Source organism: Papio anubis, chromosome 11 (genome assembly GCF_008728515.1).
Source record: "Papio anubis isolate 15944 chromosome 11, Panubis1.0, whole genome shotgun sequence".
Lineage (NCBI taxonomy): Eukaryota > Metazoa > Chordata > Mammalia > Primates > Cercopithecidae > Papio > Papio anubis.
The window spans coordinates 73,136,009-73,153,125 of NC_044986.1; the positions used below are offsets into that span (position 1 = coordinate 73,136,009).

At 37.4% G+C, this 17,117-nt stretch overlaps 1 protein-coding gene across 1 annotated transcript in view; it reads left to right on the forward strand.

Annotated features, from left to right (window-relative positions):
- Positions 1-17,117, forward strand: part of LRMDA (leucine rich melanocyte differentiation associated) — a 1,152,373-nt gene that overhangs the window by 1,074,041 nt on the left and 61,215 nt on the right. The window lies entirely within an intron of this gene.

Below are 17,117 nucleotides of genomic sequence, written 5' to 3' on the forward strand. Positions count from 1 at the left end.
AGTGATGTTACCTCATTCATTCCTGATACTGATAATTTTATCTATTTTCTTATTTTTCCTAACTGAGTCTGGCTAAAGTTATATGGTGTTTGTAGTCTTTCTCAAGGCCAACTTTGGTTTCATAGATCTTCTTTCTTTTTTGTTGTTCTCACTATTATGGATTTTTATTCTTTATTATTATTATTTCTCTACTGCTTACTTAGTGTTTAACTTCTTCTTTTACAAGCTTATAAAGATGGAAACGGAAGTCATTGATTTGAGATCTTTCTTTTTTTCTAATATGACCTCTAATGGTAAAAATTTTGCTCTGAGTAATTTTTGTTGTATCCCACCATTTTGGTATGTTGTATTTTAATTTGCAATTTGTTTAAAATATTCTCTCACTTTTTTGGACTCATATCTCTATTTAATATTGTGTTTCTAAATATTTTGGGGTTTTGCAGTTACTTTTCTGCCACTGACTTCTAACATCATTTTGGTCAGAAAATATTCTTTGTCTTTGTACCTTTCTTAACAATGTCACAATGTCTTTCATATAGCATGTTTTTTAAACTTTCCTGAGGTCTAGTATGTCACATTTTCCTCTGATGAATTGTACTTTTTGCTATCAACTCTAATAACTCTTTCCCTAGTCCCGGATCATGGGGATTTTTTTTTTATTATTATACTTTAAGTTCTAGGGTACGTGTGCACAACGTGCATGTTTGTTACATATGTATACATGTGCTATGTTGGTGTGCTGCACCCATTAACTCATCATTTACATTAGGTATATCTCCTAATGCTATCCCTCCCCCCCTCCCCTCCCCTCTCCCCACAATAGGACCCAGTGTGTGATGTTCCCCTTCCTGTGTCCAAGTGATCTCATTGATCAATTCCCACCTGTGAGTGAGAACATGTAGTATTTGGTTTTCTGTTCTTGCCATAGTTTGCTGAGAATGATGGTTTCCAGCTGCGTCCATGTCCCTACAAAGAACACGAACTCATCCTTTTTTTTTTTTTTTTTTTTTTTTTTAAGACAGAGTCTGGCTCTGTCGCCCAGGCTGGAGTGCAGTGGCTGGATCTCAGCTCACTGCAAGCTCCGCCTCCCAGGTTTACACCATTCTCCTGCCTCAGCCTCCCGAGGAGCTGGGACTCCAGGTGCCCGCCACCATGTCTGGCTAGTTTTTGTATTCTTTTAGTAGAGACGGGGTTTCACCATGTTAGCCAGGATGGTCTCGATCTCCTGACCTTGTGATCTGCCCATCTCGGCCTCCCAAAGTGCTGGGATTACAGGCTTGAGCCATGGCGCCCAGCCAAACTCATCCTTTTTTATGGTGCATATTATTCCATGGTATATATGTGCCACATTTTCTTAATCCAGTCTGTCACTGATGGACATTTGGGTTGATTGCAAGTCTTTGCTATTGTGAATAGTGCCACAATAAACATATGTGTGCATGTGTCTTTATAGCAGAATGACTTATAATCCCTTGGGTATATACCCAGTAATGGGATGGCTGGGTCAAATGGTATTTCTAGTTCTAGATCCTTGAGGAATCGCCACACTGTTTTCCACAATGGTTGAACTAATTTACAGTCCCACCAACAGTATAAAAGTGCTCCTATTTCTCCACATCCTCTCCAGCACCTGTTATTTCTTGATTTTTTAATGATTGCCATTCTAACTGGTGTGAGATGGTATCTCATTGTGGTTTTGCATTTCTCTGATGGCGAGTGATGATGAGCATTTTTTCATGTGTCTGTTGACTGTATGAATGCCTTCTTTTGAGAAGTGCCTGTTCATATCCTTTGCTCACTTTTTGATGGGGTTGTTTTTTTCTTGTAAATTTGATTGAGTTCTTTGTAGGTTCTGGATATTAGCCCTTTGTCAGACGAGTAGATTGCAAAAATTTTCTCCCATTCTGTAGGTTTCCTGTTCACTCTGATGGTAGTTTCTTTTGCTGTGCAGAAGCTCTTTAGTTTAATTAGATCCCATTTGTCAATTTTGGCTTTTGTTGCCATTGCTTTTGGTGTTTTAGACATGAAGTCCTTGCCCATGCCTATGTCCTGAATGGTATTACCTAGGTTTTCTTCTAGGATTTTATGGTATTAGGTCTAACATTTAAGTCCCTAATCCATCTTGAATTAATTTTCGTATAAGGAGTAAGGAAAGGATCCAGTTTCAGCTTTCTACTTATGGTTAGCCAATTATCCCAGCACCATTTATTAAATAGGGAATCCTTTCCCCATTTCTTGTTTTTCTCAGGTTTGTCAAAGATCAGATGGCTGTAGATGTGTGGTATTATTTCTGAGGGCTCTATTCTGTTCCATTGGTCTACATCTCTGTTTTGGTACCAGTACCATGCTGTTTTGGTTACTGTAGCCTTGTAGTAGAGTTTGAAGTCAGGTAGCGTGATGCCTCCAGCTTTGTTCTTTTGGCTTAGGATTGTCTTGGCAATGCAGTGTCTTTTTTGGTTCCATATGAACTTTAAAGCGGTTTTTCCAATTCTGTGAAGAAAGTCATTGGTAGCTTAATGGTGATGGCATTGAATCTATAAATTACCATGGGCAGTATGGCCATTTTCACAATATTGATTCTTCCTTTCCATGAGCATGCTATGTTCTTCTATTTGTTTGTGTCCTCTTTTATTTCACTGAGCAGTGGTTTGTAGTTCTCCTTGAAGAGGTCCTTTACATCCCTTGTGAGTTGGATTCCTAGGGATTTTATTCTCTTTGAAGCTATTGTGAATGGGAGTTCATTCATGATTTGGCTCTCTGTTTGTCTGTTACTGGTGTATAAGAATGCTTGTGATTTTTGCACGTTGATTTTGTATCCTGAGACTTTGCTGAAGTTGCTTATCAGTTTAAGGAGATTTTGGGCTGAGACGATGGGGTTTTCTAAATATACAATCATGTCATCTGCAAACAGGGACAATTTGACTTCTTCTTTTCCTAACTGAATACCCTTGATTTCTTTCTCTTGCCTGATTGCCCTAGCCAGAACTTCCAACACTATGTTGAATAGCAGTGGTGAGAAAGGGCATCCCTGTCTTGTGCCAGTTTTGAAAGGGAATTTTTCCAGTTTTTGCCCATTCAGTATGATATTGGCTGTGGGTTTGTCATAAATAGTTCTTATTATTTTGAGATACTTTCCATCAATACCGAATTTATTGAGAGTTTTTAGCATGAAGGGCTGTTGAATTTTGTCAAAGGTCTTTTCTGCATCTATTGAGATAATCATGTGGTTTTTATCTTTGGTTCTGTTTATATGCTGGATTACATTTATTGATTTGCGTATGTTGAACCAGCCTTGCATCCCAGGGATGAAGCCCACTTGATCATGTGGATAAGCTTTTTGATGTGCTGCTGGATCTGGTTTGCCAGTATTTTACTGAGGATTTTTGCATCAATGTTCATCAGGAATATTGGTCTAAAATTGTCTTTTTTTGTTGTATCTCTGCCAGGCTTTGGTATCAGGATGATGTTGGCCTCATAAAATGAGTTAGGGAGGATTCCCTTTTCTTCTATTGATTGGAATAGTTTCAGAAGGAATGGTACCAACTCCTCCTTGTACCTCTGGTAGAATTCAGCTGTGAATCCATCTGGTCCTGGGCTTTTTTTGGTTGGTAGGCTATTAATTATTGCCTCAATTTCAGAGCCTGCTCTCGGTCTATTCAGGGATTCAACTTCTTCCTGGTTTAGTCTTGGGGGAGTGTAAGTGTCCAGGAAATTATCCATTTCTTCTAGGTTTTCTAGTTTATTTGCGTAGAGGTGTTTATAGTATTCTCTGATGGTAGTTTGTGTTTCTGTGGGGTCAGTGGTGATATCCCCTTTATCATTTTTTACTGTGTCTATTTGATTCTTCTCTCTTTTCTTCTTTATTAGTCTTGCTAGTGGTCTATCTATTTTGTTGATCTTTTAAAAAAAAAAACCAGCTCCTGGATTCATTGATTTTCTGGAGGGTTTTTTGTGTCTCTGTCTCCTTCATTTCTGCTCTGATCTTAGTTATTTCTTGCCTTCTGCTAGCTTTTGAATGTGTTTGCTCTTGCTTCTCTAGTTCTTTTAATTGTGATGTTAGGGTGTCAATTTTAGATCTTTTCTGCTTTCTCTTGTGGGCATTTAGTGCTATAAATTTCCCTCTACACACTGCTTTAAATGTGTCCCAGAGATTCTGGTATGTTGTATCTTTGTTCTTGTTGGTTTCAGAGAACATCTTTATTTCTGCCTTTATTTCATTATGTACCCAGAAGTCATTCAGGAGCAGGTTGTTCAGTTTCCATGTAGTTGAGCAGTTTTGATTGAGTTTCTTAGTCCTGAGTTCTAGTTTGATTGCACTGTGGTCTGAGAGACAGTTTGTTATAATTTCTATTCTTTTACATTTGCTGAGGAGTGCTTTACCTCCAACTATGTGGTCAATTTTGGAATAAGTGGGATGTGGTGCTGAGAAGAATGTATATTCTGCTGCTTTGTGGTGCAGAGTTCTGTAGATGTCTATTAGGTCCGCTTGGTACAGTGTTGAGTTCAATTCCTGGATATCCTTGTTAACTTTCTGTCTTGTTGATGTGTCTAATGGTGACAGTGGGGTGTTAAAGGCTCCCATTATTACTATATGGGAGTCTAAGTCTCTTTTTAAGTCTCTAAGGACATGCTTTATGAATCTGGGTGCTCCTGTATTGGGTGCATATATATTTAGGATAGTTAGCTCTTCCTGATGAATTGATCTCTTTACCATTATGTAATGGCCTTCTTTGTCTCTTTTGATCTTTGATGGTTTAAAGTCTGTTTTATCAGAGACTAGGATTGCAACCCCTGCTTTTTTTTTGTTTTCCATTTGCTTGGTAAATCTTCCTCCATCCCTTTATTTTAAGCTTTTCTGTGTCTCTGCATGTGAGATGGGTCTCCTGAATACAGCAAACTGATGGGTCTTGACTCTTTATCCAGTTTGCCAGTCTGTGTCTTTTAATTGGAACATTTAGTCCATTTACATTTAAGGTTAATATTGTTATGTGTGAACTTGATCCTGTCATTATGATATTAGCTGGTTATTTTGCTCATTAGTTGATGCAGTTTCTTCCTAGCATCGATGGTCTTTACATTTTGGCATGTTTTTGCAATGGCTGGTACTGGTTGTTCCTTTCCATGTTTAGTGCTTCCTTCAGGATCTCTTGTAGGGCAGGCCTGGTGGTGACAAAATCTCTAAGCATTTGCTTGTCTGTAAAGGATTTTATTTCTCCTTCACTTATGAAACTTAGTTTGGCTGGATATGAAGTTCTAGGTTGAAATTCTTTTCTTTAAGAATGTTGAATATTGGCCCCCACTCACTTCTGGCTTGTAGAGTTTCTGCCAAGAGATCTGCTGTTAGTCTGATGGGCTTCCCTTTGTGGGTAACCCGACCTTCCTCTCTGGCTGCCCTTAACATGTTTTCCTTCATTTCAACTTTGGTGAATCTGACAATTATGTGTCTTGGAGTTGCTCTTCTCGAGGAATATCTTTGTGGTGTTCTCTGTATTTCCTGAATTTGAATGTTGGCCTGCCTTACTAGGTTGGGGAAGCTCTCCTGGATGATATCCTGCAGAGTGTTTTCCAACTTGGTTCCATTTTCCCTGTCACTTTCAGGCACACCAATCAGATATAAATTTGGTCTTTTCACATTATCCCATATTTCTTGGAGGCTTTGTTCATTTCTTTTTACTCTTTTTTTCTCTACACTTCTCTTCTCGCTTCATTTCATTCATTTGATCTTCAGTTGCTGATACTCTTTCTTCCAGTTGATCGAGTCAGTTACTGAAGCTTGTGCATTTTTCACGTAGTTCTCGTGTTGTGGTTTTCATCTCTGTCAGTTTTTTTAAGAACTTGTCTACATTGGTTATTCTAGTTAGCCATTCATTACATCTTTTTTCAAGGTTTTTTGTTTCTTTGCCCTGGTTACATAGTTCCTCCTTTAGCTCTGAGAAGTTTGATCGACTGAAGCCTTCTTCTCTCAACTCATCAAAGTCATTCTCCATCCAGCTTTGTTCTGTTGCTGGCGATGAGCTACATTCCTTTGGAGGGGGAGATGTGCTCTGATTTTTTTAATTTCCAGCTTTTCTGCACTGCTTTTTCCCCATCTTTGTGGTTTTATCTGCCTTTGGTCTTTGATGATGGTGACGTACTGATGGGGTTTTGGTGTGGGTGTCCTTTCTGTTTGTTAGTTTTCCTTCTAAGTCAGGACCCTCAGCTGCAGGTCTGTTGGAGTTTGCTTGAGGTCCACTCCAGTCCCTGTTTGCCTGGGTATCAGCAGCAGAGGCTACAGAATATAGAATATTGCTGAACAGTGAGTGTTGCTTTCTGATTCTTGCTGTGGAAGCTTTGTCTCAGGAGTGTATCCAGCCGTGTGAGGTGTGAGGTGTTGATCTGCACCTAGTGGGGGATGTCTCCCAGTTAGGCTACTCAGGGGTCAGAGACCCACTTGAGCAGGCAGTCTGTCTGTTCTCAGATCTCAACCTCCATGCTGGGAGATCCACTGCTCTCTTCAAAGCTGTCAGACAGGGACATTTAGCTCTACCAAGGTTTCTGCTGCTTTTTGTTTAGCTACGCCCTGTCCCCAGAGGTGGAGTCTACAGAGGCAGGCAGGCCTCCTTGAGCTGTGGTGGGCTCCACCTAATTCGAGCTTCCCAGCGACTTTGTTTACTTACTTAAGCCTCAGCAATGGTGGCCGCCCCTCCCCCAGCCTCACTGCCGCCTTGCAGTTAGATCTCAGACTGCTGTACTAGCAATGAGGGAGGCTCTGTGGGCATGGGACCCTCCGGGCCAGGTGTGGGATATAATCTCCTGATGTGCCATTTGCTAAGACCCTTGGTAAAGTGCAGTATTAGGGTGGGAGTTACCCGATTTTCCAGGTGTTGTATGTCTCAATTTCCTTTGGCTAGGAAAAGGAATTCCCTTCCCTCTTGCGATTCCCAGGTGAGGCGATGCCTCGCCCTGCTTCAGCTCTCACTGGTCGGGCTGCACCCGTGGACCAGCATCAACTGTCTGATACGCCCCAGTGAGATGAACCCGGTACGTCAGTTGAAAATGCAGAAATCACTCGTCTTCTGTGTTGCTCACAATGGGAGCTGGAGGCTGGAGCTGTTCCTATTCGGCCATCTTGGGCACGCCCCCCGGGGATTTTATATTCTGGAAGTTTTAGTGTTTTATACTTTACATGTAAGTGCATAATCTATTGTGCTAAAATTGTATAAATTTTGAGGTTTAGCTAGGGGTTCTTTTCATTTCTTATCTTTTATTTTGTTTTGCTGATGAATGTCCAGTTGCCCCAGCATAATTTATTGTAAATTCTCTTTCTCTTTCATTGAATTGTTTGTTCCTTTATTAAAAAATAATTGATCATATTTGTGTAGAACTTTTTCAGGTTCTGTATACTGTTTCATTGATTAATGTATCTGTCTGGCCACCAATATAATACTATCTTGATTAGTAGGCATATATAATAAACTATGACATTGAGAAGAGAGATTTCTCCCACTTTCTTCTTCCTTTTCTTTCCTATATAAATTCAAGAATATGTTTCTTCAGGTCTATAAAGATTCTTGTTGACAATTTGATAGGCATTGCATTAAACCTATAGCTCTTATAGGAAAAAATATTTTTATATAACAATTCCACAGTATATTGAGTCTTCCAATTCATGAACATGGTATACCTCTTCTTGTATTTAGGTCTTTTAAAATTACTTTCACCTGAAATTATAAAATTTCAGAATTTTGTAAATTTTTTGGTACAAATTATATATATATACTTTATTAGATGTATACCTAAGTATTTCATGTATTTGAATAATTGTAAATGATATTGCATTAGTTATTTCAGATTCCACCTGTCCATTTTCAGTATATAGAAAATGCAATTGATTTATTTGTGTTAATCTTGTGTCCTGACACCTTATTGAACTTACTTATTAATTCTAGGAGTTATTTTATAGACTCCTTGAAGTGTTTTATGTAGACAATTATGCTGTCTGCTAACAGAGACTTTTTTTTTTCTTTTCCAGTTTACCTGCCTTTTATTTTACTTGTTTACTTTTTAACATATTGCCTTTTAAGACTTGTTGGTTGGGATAAAAACAGCCTTAATCTACAGCTAATTTTGCCCCACTATATAGAGCCAATACCTTTCTGGGTCTTGTACCCAATGCATCATGGTTTACTAGATTTTCCACTCTAGTTGGTGGTAACATGAACTATCCCAGCTCTATGTAATGTCTGAAGATTTTTTCCTCTGGTCCTTTCAGGTAGTTTTCTTCTAGCTCTTTTCTAAAAACTCATGTAGTTGCCTCACACATATCCCCTGACTAGCATTCAGCTGAAGACTTGCAGGGAACTCTCTGCAACTTTCCAGAGCTTTTTGATACAGCTCTATCTGCTCCAATAATCTGCCTGTTGAGATCTAGTCATCTTACCCTCCCAGCTCCATCTCCTCAATTGAGACTGTGAGCTCCACCTGGGTCCCCCTGTTCTGCATTGTCACCTAGAAATTCTCTCCAGGCAGCAAACTGAATCTATGCCTGAAAAATATCTCATTTGTTTTCCCTCTATTGGGACATGCTGTCCTATGTTGCTCTATATCCAATGTCTTTCATATATTTTGTTCAGTATTTTAGTTGTTTCAGGTAGGTGGAGGGGGGGTATGAAAGTGATTCCTGTTAGTTTATCTGGTTGGAATTGAAAGTATCATAAAACTCTGTCAACTCAGTGTGGTTTTGAAGCTTATTGGGTCTTGATTATTACATTTCAAACTCTACTATCTATAAGCAAAAGAGACATAGGCCAAATTATCCTTGTAAAGAACTCATAAGAGTTTCCTGACTTACCTGGCTGATGCTTCCTTTGGGGACATTGCCTTCGGGATCATAGGGGTGTTGGAGTGTTTATCATGCCAAAGGGAATCTGCATGTGTGACTAGTAAGTCAACATTTCAAAAGGCCTGGCTATAGTCTGCTTAAAAGTGAAAGAGCACTGCATGGGCAGGCATAACAAGGAGAAAGTGGCATTGATATTGTAATGGTGACTTTGTAATGGTCTAAGAAAAGTTTCCCTCTATTCTTTAACTGTGCATTGGTGGTAGGGTGTTGTGTAGGTTTCTTGTCTTCCAAGGCAATGAACAGATTCATTATGGTTAGTTTTGTGGATTATAATAGGGAAAATATGATTCGAAGGAAAGTTAAAAGGTATTTAATAGTGAGAATTGTATTAGCTTTCAAATATCTGTTTTCCCTTCACCTACTTCCTTGTTATCTCTTCACTGGGGGAATGTGGTTCCATGGCCCTCATCTTTTTTTCCCCTTTTAAAAAATATTTCAAACTTTCTTTTTATACATTTCTCTTATATATTTTAGGCAAGTAGAAGAAGCCCAATGTTGTCCACATTCGTGTAGTTTATGTGTGCCTAGGCCTATATGACTAGTGTTTTGATAACACAGAATAATGATCTGGTTTGACATTCCAAAATTATGGAGGAGAGGAAGTACCATTCTTTGCACCCTTGTTTTCTTGTAGGACCCTTAAAGACTAATATTAAAACATTTGCCCTTCTCAAGACAATTCAACACCCTCTCTTCTTCAGGTAATGTCTGCCACCATGCCCAACACTTCAACTCAAGTATACCCCACTGACTCTATTCAGTAGAGAGATGGTGAAAGTGTGAAAGTGTATTATCTTCCCCCTACTTCAGTTCTCTTTTTGAAGAGGCAACAAACCAACCAACAAGTTTATATCTTTAAATTACTATTGGTAGGATATTTGTAGCTGAGACTAAGTCCTAGTGCTTTCTTAATAAAAACCACACATGTAAATAGGGTCAGATTTTGGGCTGACATTGCATTTGAGTTAAAATCTGGCATCTCCACACCATTGACAAGTCTGACAGCTGGAGCAGCAGTCACCTCATCATATCTCTCAGTTGTGTCTTTCCTGGTCTTTGGCATCCTTCCTGTCTAAATTTTTATCAGATGAGCACTTTTCCTTGGCAAGTACTTTAAATACTTTCAACTTGTTTTTTTTATCTCTGAGCTGTAGCCCTTTGCCCTCAGATGTCATATCTCACATGTATGACTGGAGGATATTCAGAACAAATTAGTTAAGAATGCAGCACCAGAGTGCAATTTAATTTGGTCTTCTCTCTGCTCCATCCTCTCGCAAAATATCAGAGCTTCCTCTTGAAGAGACATTTATGGACATTTATTAATTTCATGGAAGCTACTTAATGGTCTTGCAAATTGGAACAGTTGTTGTAAGTTTTGATTGTGACACTACAAGGCTAACTCCACCTGTGCTTAGCCGTCAGCATTGTTTTCTTTGGCTTTGCTTCATTCACAATAATCAAGGACTTGGGTTCGTTACCCGCATTAGCAAGCCTCAAAGGCCTCTCATAAATCCAAGCCAAATACTGTGTAAGGAGGTTCCTTAGATTAATGGCAGCCCTGGTTCTCTGAGGCTGTGTTGAGATCTGAGAGAAGGTAATGTTCACTAATCTTCAGCATTTCTACTTGTAGTTCAAAGCCAAACCTGGAGGTACAGCATGATCTGCAGGCAACAAGAGATAGAATATGGGCCTGCAAAAGGTACCACCTGTATACATGATGAGCTCTTCCTACCTGGCATGCAAAGAACTTTAGAGTTTTCCTCAAGCCTTTTCCTATGAAAACTCTCAGGTTTTGTCAGCTGGATCAATCCATTTCCTTTCCAATACACCTGGAGTATTTCTTCCTCGATGAATTGAGGGCTGAACAAGGATGCATGGCAGGAGTGAAACCCTTTGAACAGTGCAAAAATAAATCTTAATTGGTTGTTTAGTAAGTAGAAAGATAAATCAAAACCAATCTATAAAAGTTAGACAGATCCATATCTCTTTTCGGGGTCACTCTTTGCCTTTGTTTTCTAGCATCTTCATCGGTGCTTGCAACTGAAATGGGTCTTCTTTTGACTCTTGGTCTTTCCTTAGTTAAGGATGAGGGAGACTCTTTGGTTCTCCAGTGGACAGAAGAAGATAGCTAACAAATAAGTCATTCTTTCTCCCATAATCTATTTACAAGCCTTACAAGTTAATGCTGGAAAGGCCAATGAGAAGAAAAATAAAACAACAGTAGTAGTAGTACTAATGATCATGAGCATCATCATCATTGCCCAGATTTTTAGAGAATTTGCTATGCATCAGGCACTGTTAAAAAGAAAAACAACTTTACTGAGGTATAATACACATACAATAAAATTCATTCACTTGAAGTATAACAGTTCAGAAGTTTTTAATATATTTACAGAGTTGTGCAACTCTCACCACTATCCACTCTTAGAACATTTTTGTCACCCCCATAAGCCACCCCATATCCATAAGCAGTCACTCTCCATTCCCCTTGAGCCTCCAAACCCTGTCAAGTACTAATGTACTTTCTCTCTATATTTATTTTCCCATTCTGGACATTTCACATAAATGCAATCATACAGTGTGATCTTTTGTGCCTGGTGTTTTCACGTAGCATGTTTTCAAGGTTCATCATATTATAGCCCATGTCAGTATTTCAATTCTTTTTAGAGATGAATAATATTCTATTGTCTAGGTATGGACATCTACATTTTGTTAACTACCATCAGTTGATGAATATTTTGACTAGAATTCAGGCACTATACTTTTATTTTTAATCTTTCATTTTGAATTAATTTCACACTGTTGGAAAATTAGTACAATTATTTCTTATACACCCTTCTCCCAAATTTCCCAGTTATTAACAGCTTATATAATCACGGTACAATGATCAAATGATCAAATATTTATACAATACTATTATCTCATCTAAAGACCTTATTCAAATTTCTCCCTTTTTTTTACTAACGTTCTTTTCCTAGCACAGGATCCAACCCAGGATCACATATTGCATTTAATTATCATGTCTCCTTAGTCTTAAAATCTGGAACATTTCCTCATTTTTTAACTTTGAGACTTTACATTTTTAACTTTAAATATATATTATTTTTATATTATATATTTTTTAGAGATAGGGTCTCACTCTGTAACATAGACTGAAGGACACTGCCATGATTGTAGCTTACTACAGCCCTAAACTCCTCGGTTCAAGTGATCCTCCTGTCTCAGCCTTTTGAGTAGCTAAGACTACAGGCATGTGATACTGTACCTGGCTAATATTTAAGAATTTTTGTGTATAGAGACAGGATTTTCTTTTGTTGCTGAGGCTGATCTCAAACTCCTGGCTTTAAGCAATCCTTCTGCCCCAGCCTCCCAAAATGCTGGAATTACAGGTATGAGCCACTGGGCCTGGCCTTAGTTTTATATTTTAAAAGCTAAGCACGCTTACTGCAGAAGAATATATAAAACATGTAAGAGAGAATGAATAGAAATCACCCTTATTTCATTACCATTAGATGGTCACTATTGACAATTTGATCTATTTCTGTCCTTCTATTCATATTACTGAAAATATAATTTATATTCTCTTTTAAACTAGCATTATATCATAACCATTTTCCATGCATTAAGAACTCTTAAAAAACATAATAGTTTCGTAATGGTCCATCTTGTGGTTAATACATACTGCCCTCAAGCATATCTGTGATATTAAACATTTAGGTTTTCTCTGGTGAAACAAAATGAAATTAGTCAATGTGTATGAACTGTTTTAAGGTTACTAATTTGTATTGCTAAAATGACTTCCAAAATGATGATATCAATATAAATTCCCTTAGGACTCTGTGAAAGCCTGTTTCACCACACCATCCTCAGCACTGGGGAAAATCATCTTTTTCCAATGTTTGAAAATTAAACTCCACTGTGTCTTCAATTTGCATTTCCTTATTAGTGATGTTAACTTTTAAAAACAGTTATCAATTTGCTTATTTTCTTTAGTGAATTGTCTCTTTGTATGCAAAATGTAAATTTTTAATTACAAAAGAAATCAAGGAAAAGGTATGTTTTACACACTATGCTTATTTTCTGCCTTCTTTTTATTTTTTTAATAAAAGTAACTTCAACATTTATTTTAGATTCGGAGGGGTACATGTGCAGGTTTGTTACATGGGTCTATTGCGTGATGCTGAGGTTTGGGGTATGGATGATCCCATCATGTAGGTAGTGAGCATAGTACCCAATAGGTAGTTTTTCAGCCCACACCCCCTTTCTCCTTCTCTTCTCTAGTAGTTCCCAGTGTTGATCGTTGTTTCCGTCTATATGTCTATGTGTACTCAGTTCTTAGCTCCCACTTGTAAGTGAAAGCATGTGGTATTTGGTTTTCTGGTCCCACATTATTTTGTTTTGGATAATAGCCTCCCGCTGTGTCCATGTTGCCGCAAATGATATTTCATTATTTTTATAGCTGTGCAGCATTCTAAAGTGAACATATACCACAGTTTCCTTATCCAGTCTACCACTGATGATTCCATGTCTTTGGTATTGTGAATGGTGCAGCAATGAACATTCGAGTATATGTGTCTTTTTGATAGAACAATGTATTTTCTTCTGGGTATATACCCAGTAATGGGATTACTGGTTGAGTGGTAGCTCTGTTTTATGTTCTTTGAGAAATTTACAGGCTGCTTTCCACAGTGGCTGGACTAATTTTCATTTTGACAGTATGTAAGCATTTGCTTTTCTCCATAGCCTCACCAGCATATGTCATTTTTTGACTTTTTAATATAGCAATTCTGACTGGTGTGAGATGGTTTTCCATTGTGGTTTTCATTTGAATTTCTCTAATGATTAGTGATGAGGATTTGTTCATGTTTCTTGTATGTCTTCTTTTGAGATGTGTCTGTTCATGTCCTTTTCCCATTTTTGGATGGGATTATTTGCTTATTGCTTGTTGATTTTTTTAAGTTCCATGTAGATTCTGGATATTAGGTCTTTGTTGGATGCATAGTTTGTGAATATCTGCTCTCATTCTTTAGGTAGTTTGTTTGCTCTATGGATAGTTTCTTTTGTTGTACAGCAGTTCTTTAGTTTAATTAGGGCTCACTTGTCTATTTTTGTTTTAGTTGCAATTGCTTTTGGGGATTTAGTCCAAAATTCTTTGCCAAGGCCTCTGTCGTGAATAGTATTTCCTATGTTGTCTTCCAGGATTTTTATAGTGTGAGGTCTTACATTTAAATCTTGAATCCATTTTGAGTTAATTTTTTACATGTGGTGGAGGGTAGTGGTCTAGCTTCAATCTTCTGCATATGGCTAGCCAGTTATCCCAACATCATTTATTGAAAAGGGAGTCCTTTTCCCATTGCCGATTTTTGTCAGTCATGTCAAAAATCAGATGGTTGTAGTTGTGCCACTTTATTTCTGTGTTTTCTTTTCTCTTCCATTTGTCTATGTCTGTGTTTTTGTACCAGTAGCAAGCTGTTTTGGGTACTGTGGCCTTACAGTATAGTTTAAGTTCTGGTAGTGTGGTGCCTCCAGTTTGGTTGTTTTTGCTTAGGATTGTTTTGGCTATTTGAGCTCTTTTTTTATTTCGTGTGAATTTTAGAATAGTTTCTTCTAATTCTGTGAGAATGACATTGGCAGTTTGATAGAAATAGCCTTGAATCTATAAATTTCTTTGGACAGTATGGCCATTTTTATATTGCTTCTTTTAATCCATGAACATGGAATGTTTTTCCATTTATTCATGTTGTCTCAGATTTCTTTCAACAGTGTTTCGAAGTTCTCGTTATGAGGCTCTTTCATCCCCTTGGCTAGCTGTGTTCCTAAGTATTTTAATTTCTTTGTAATGATTGTAAGTGGGATTGTTTTCTTGATTTCACTCTCAGCGTGGACATTGTTGGTTTATAGAAATGCTGCTCATTTTTGTACATTGATTTTTACATCCTGAAACTTTACTACAATTTTTCCTCTTTTTTTTTTCCTAAAGTTGTTTATGAATTTTGGGAGCCTTTTGGCAGAGTCTTTAGGGTTTTCTAGGTATAGAATCATTTTGTCAGTGAAGATAGTTTGACTTCTTCTTTGCCTATTTGGATACCTTTTATTTCTTTCTCTTGACTGATTGCTCTGGCTAGGGCTTCTAATACTATTTTGAGTAGAAGTGGGAAGAGTGGACATATTTGTCTTGTTACAGTTCTCCTGGGGAATTCTTTCAGCTTTTGTCTCTTCAGTATGACATTGGCTACGGGTTTGTCATAGATGACTCTTCTATTCTGAAGTATGTTCTTTTAATATGTAGTCTGTTGAGTGTTTTGATCATGAAGGGATGTTGGATTTTATCTAAAGCTTTTACTGCATCTATTGAGATGATCCTATGGCTTTTGGTTTTAATTCTGTTTATGTGATGGATCACATTTATTGATTTGCATATATTGAACCAACCTCACATCACAGGAATAAAGCCAACTTGATTTTGGTGAATTAGCTTTTTGATGTTGATTCACCAAGACCAAGTAGACTTTGTTGTGGAACATATGGGCTAGTGCTGGCATTGTAGAATGAGTAAGGGAGGAGCCCCTCATCCCTGACTTTTTGGAGTAGTTTCAGTAGGAATGGCACCCATTTTTCTTCGTATGTCTGGTAAATTTTGGCTGAGAATCTATCTGGTCTGGGGCTTTCTTTGGTTGGTAGTTTTGTTTTGTTTTTTTTTTTTTAATTGTTGATTCAATTTCGAATGTGTTATTGTTTTGTTCAGGTTTTTACTTTCTTCCTGGATCAATCTTGGGAGACTGTATGTTTCCATGAATTTATCCATTTCCTGTAGATTTTCTAATTTCTGTGCATCAAGTTGTTCATAATAGCCTCTGAGGATCTTTTGTATTTCTGTGGTATCAATTGTAATGTCATATTTGTCACTTCTGATTTTGCTTATTTAGTTATTCTGGTTTTTTCGTTATTAATCTAGCTAGAGGTCTATCAATTTTGTTTATTCTTTTGAAGAACTAGATCTTGGTTTCATTGATCTTTTGCATGGATTTTTGCATTTCAATTTCATTTAGTTCTTCTCTAACTTTAATTATTTATTTCTCTGTTAGCTTTGGTGCTGGTTTGTTCTTTTTTTTTTTCTTTAAAGTTCCTCTAGGTATGGTGTTGGATTGTTAACTTGAAGTCTTTCTAACTTCTTGATGAAGGTGTTCAGCACTATAAACTATCTCCTTTTAACACTGTTTTAGCTGCATTCCAAAGATTTTGGTAAGTCGTGTCTCTATTTTCATTAATTTCAAAGAATTTTTTTATTTCTGCCTTAATTATTTTGTTCATGCAAGAGTTACTCAGGAGCAAGTTGTTTAATTTCTCCATATTTGTGTAGTTTTGAGAGATCTTCTTGGTATTGATTTCCATTTTTATTATGGTGTGGTCCAAGAGTGTGCACAGTATGATTTCAACTTTTTTGAATTTATTGAGACTTCCTTTATGACTGAGCATGAGGTTGATATTAGAATATGTTCCATGTGCTGATGAGAAGAATATATATTCTGTTGCTGTTGTGTATGGTATTCTGTAAATGTCTATTAGGTTCAATTGGCTGAGTGTCATGTTTAAATCCATAATTTTTTGTTCATTTTCTGCCTCAATGATATGTCAGTGAAGTCTGTCAGTGGAATGTTGAAGTTTTCCATTATTATTGTGTGGGTCTTTTTGTAGTTGTTTTATGAATCTGAATGCTCCAATGTTGGGTACATATGTGTTTACAATAGTTAAATCTTCTTGTTGAATCGAAACCTTTATCATTATGTAATGTCCTTCTTTCTGTTTTTTGTTTGTTGATGGTTTAAAGTTTGTTTTATCTGATATAAGAATAGTGACTAGTGACTTTTTTTCTTTTCTGTTTGCATGGTAGATCCCATTACTTTTAGCTTGTGGATGTCATTGCATGTGAGATGGATCTCTAAATGATGGCAGAGAGTTTGATCTTGTCTTTTTATCCAGTTGGCCACTCCATGCCTTTTAAGTGGGGTGTTTAGACTGTTTACATTCAGGGTTATTATTGTTATGTGAGATTTTGATCCTGTCATCATATCGTTAGCTGGTTGTTTTGTAGCATTGATTGTGCAGTTGCTTTATAGTGTCTGTGGGCTATGTGCTTAAGAGTGTTTTTATGGTAGCTGCTATTGTTCTTTTGTTTCCATGTATAGCACTCTGTTAAGGACCTCTTTTAAGGTTGGTCTAGTGGTAATAAATTCCC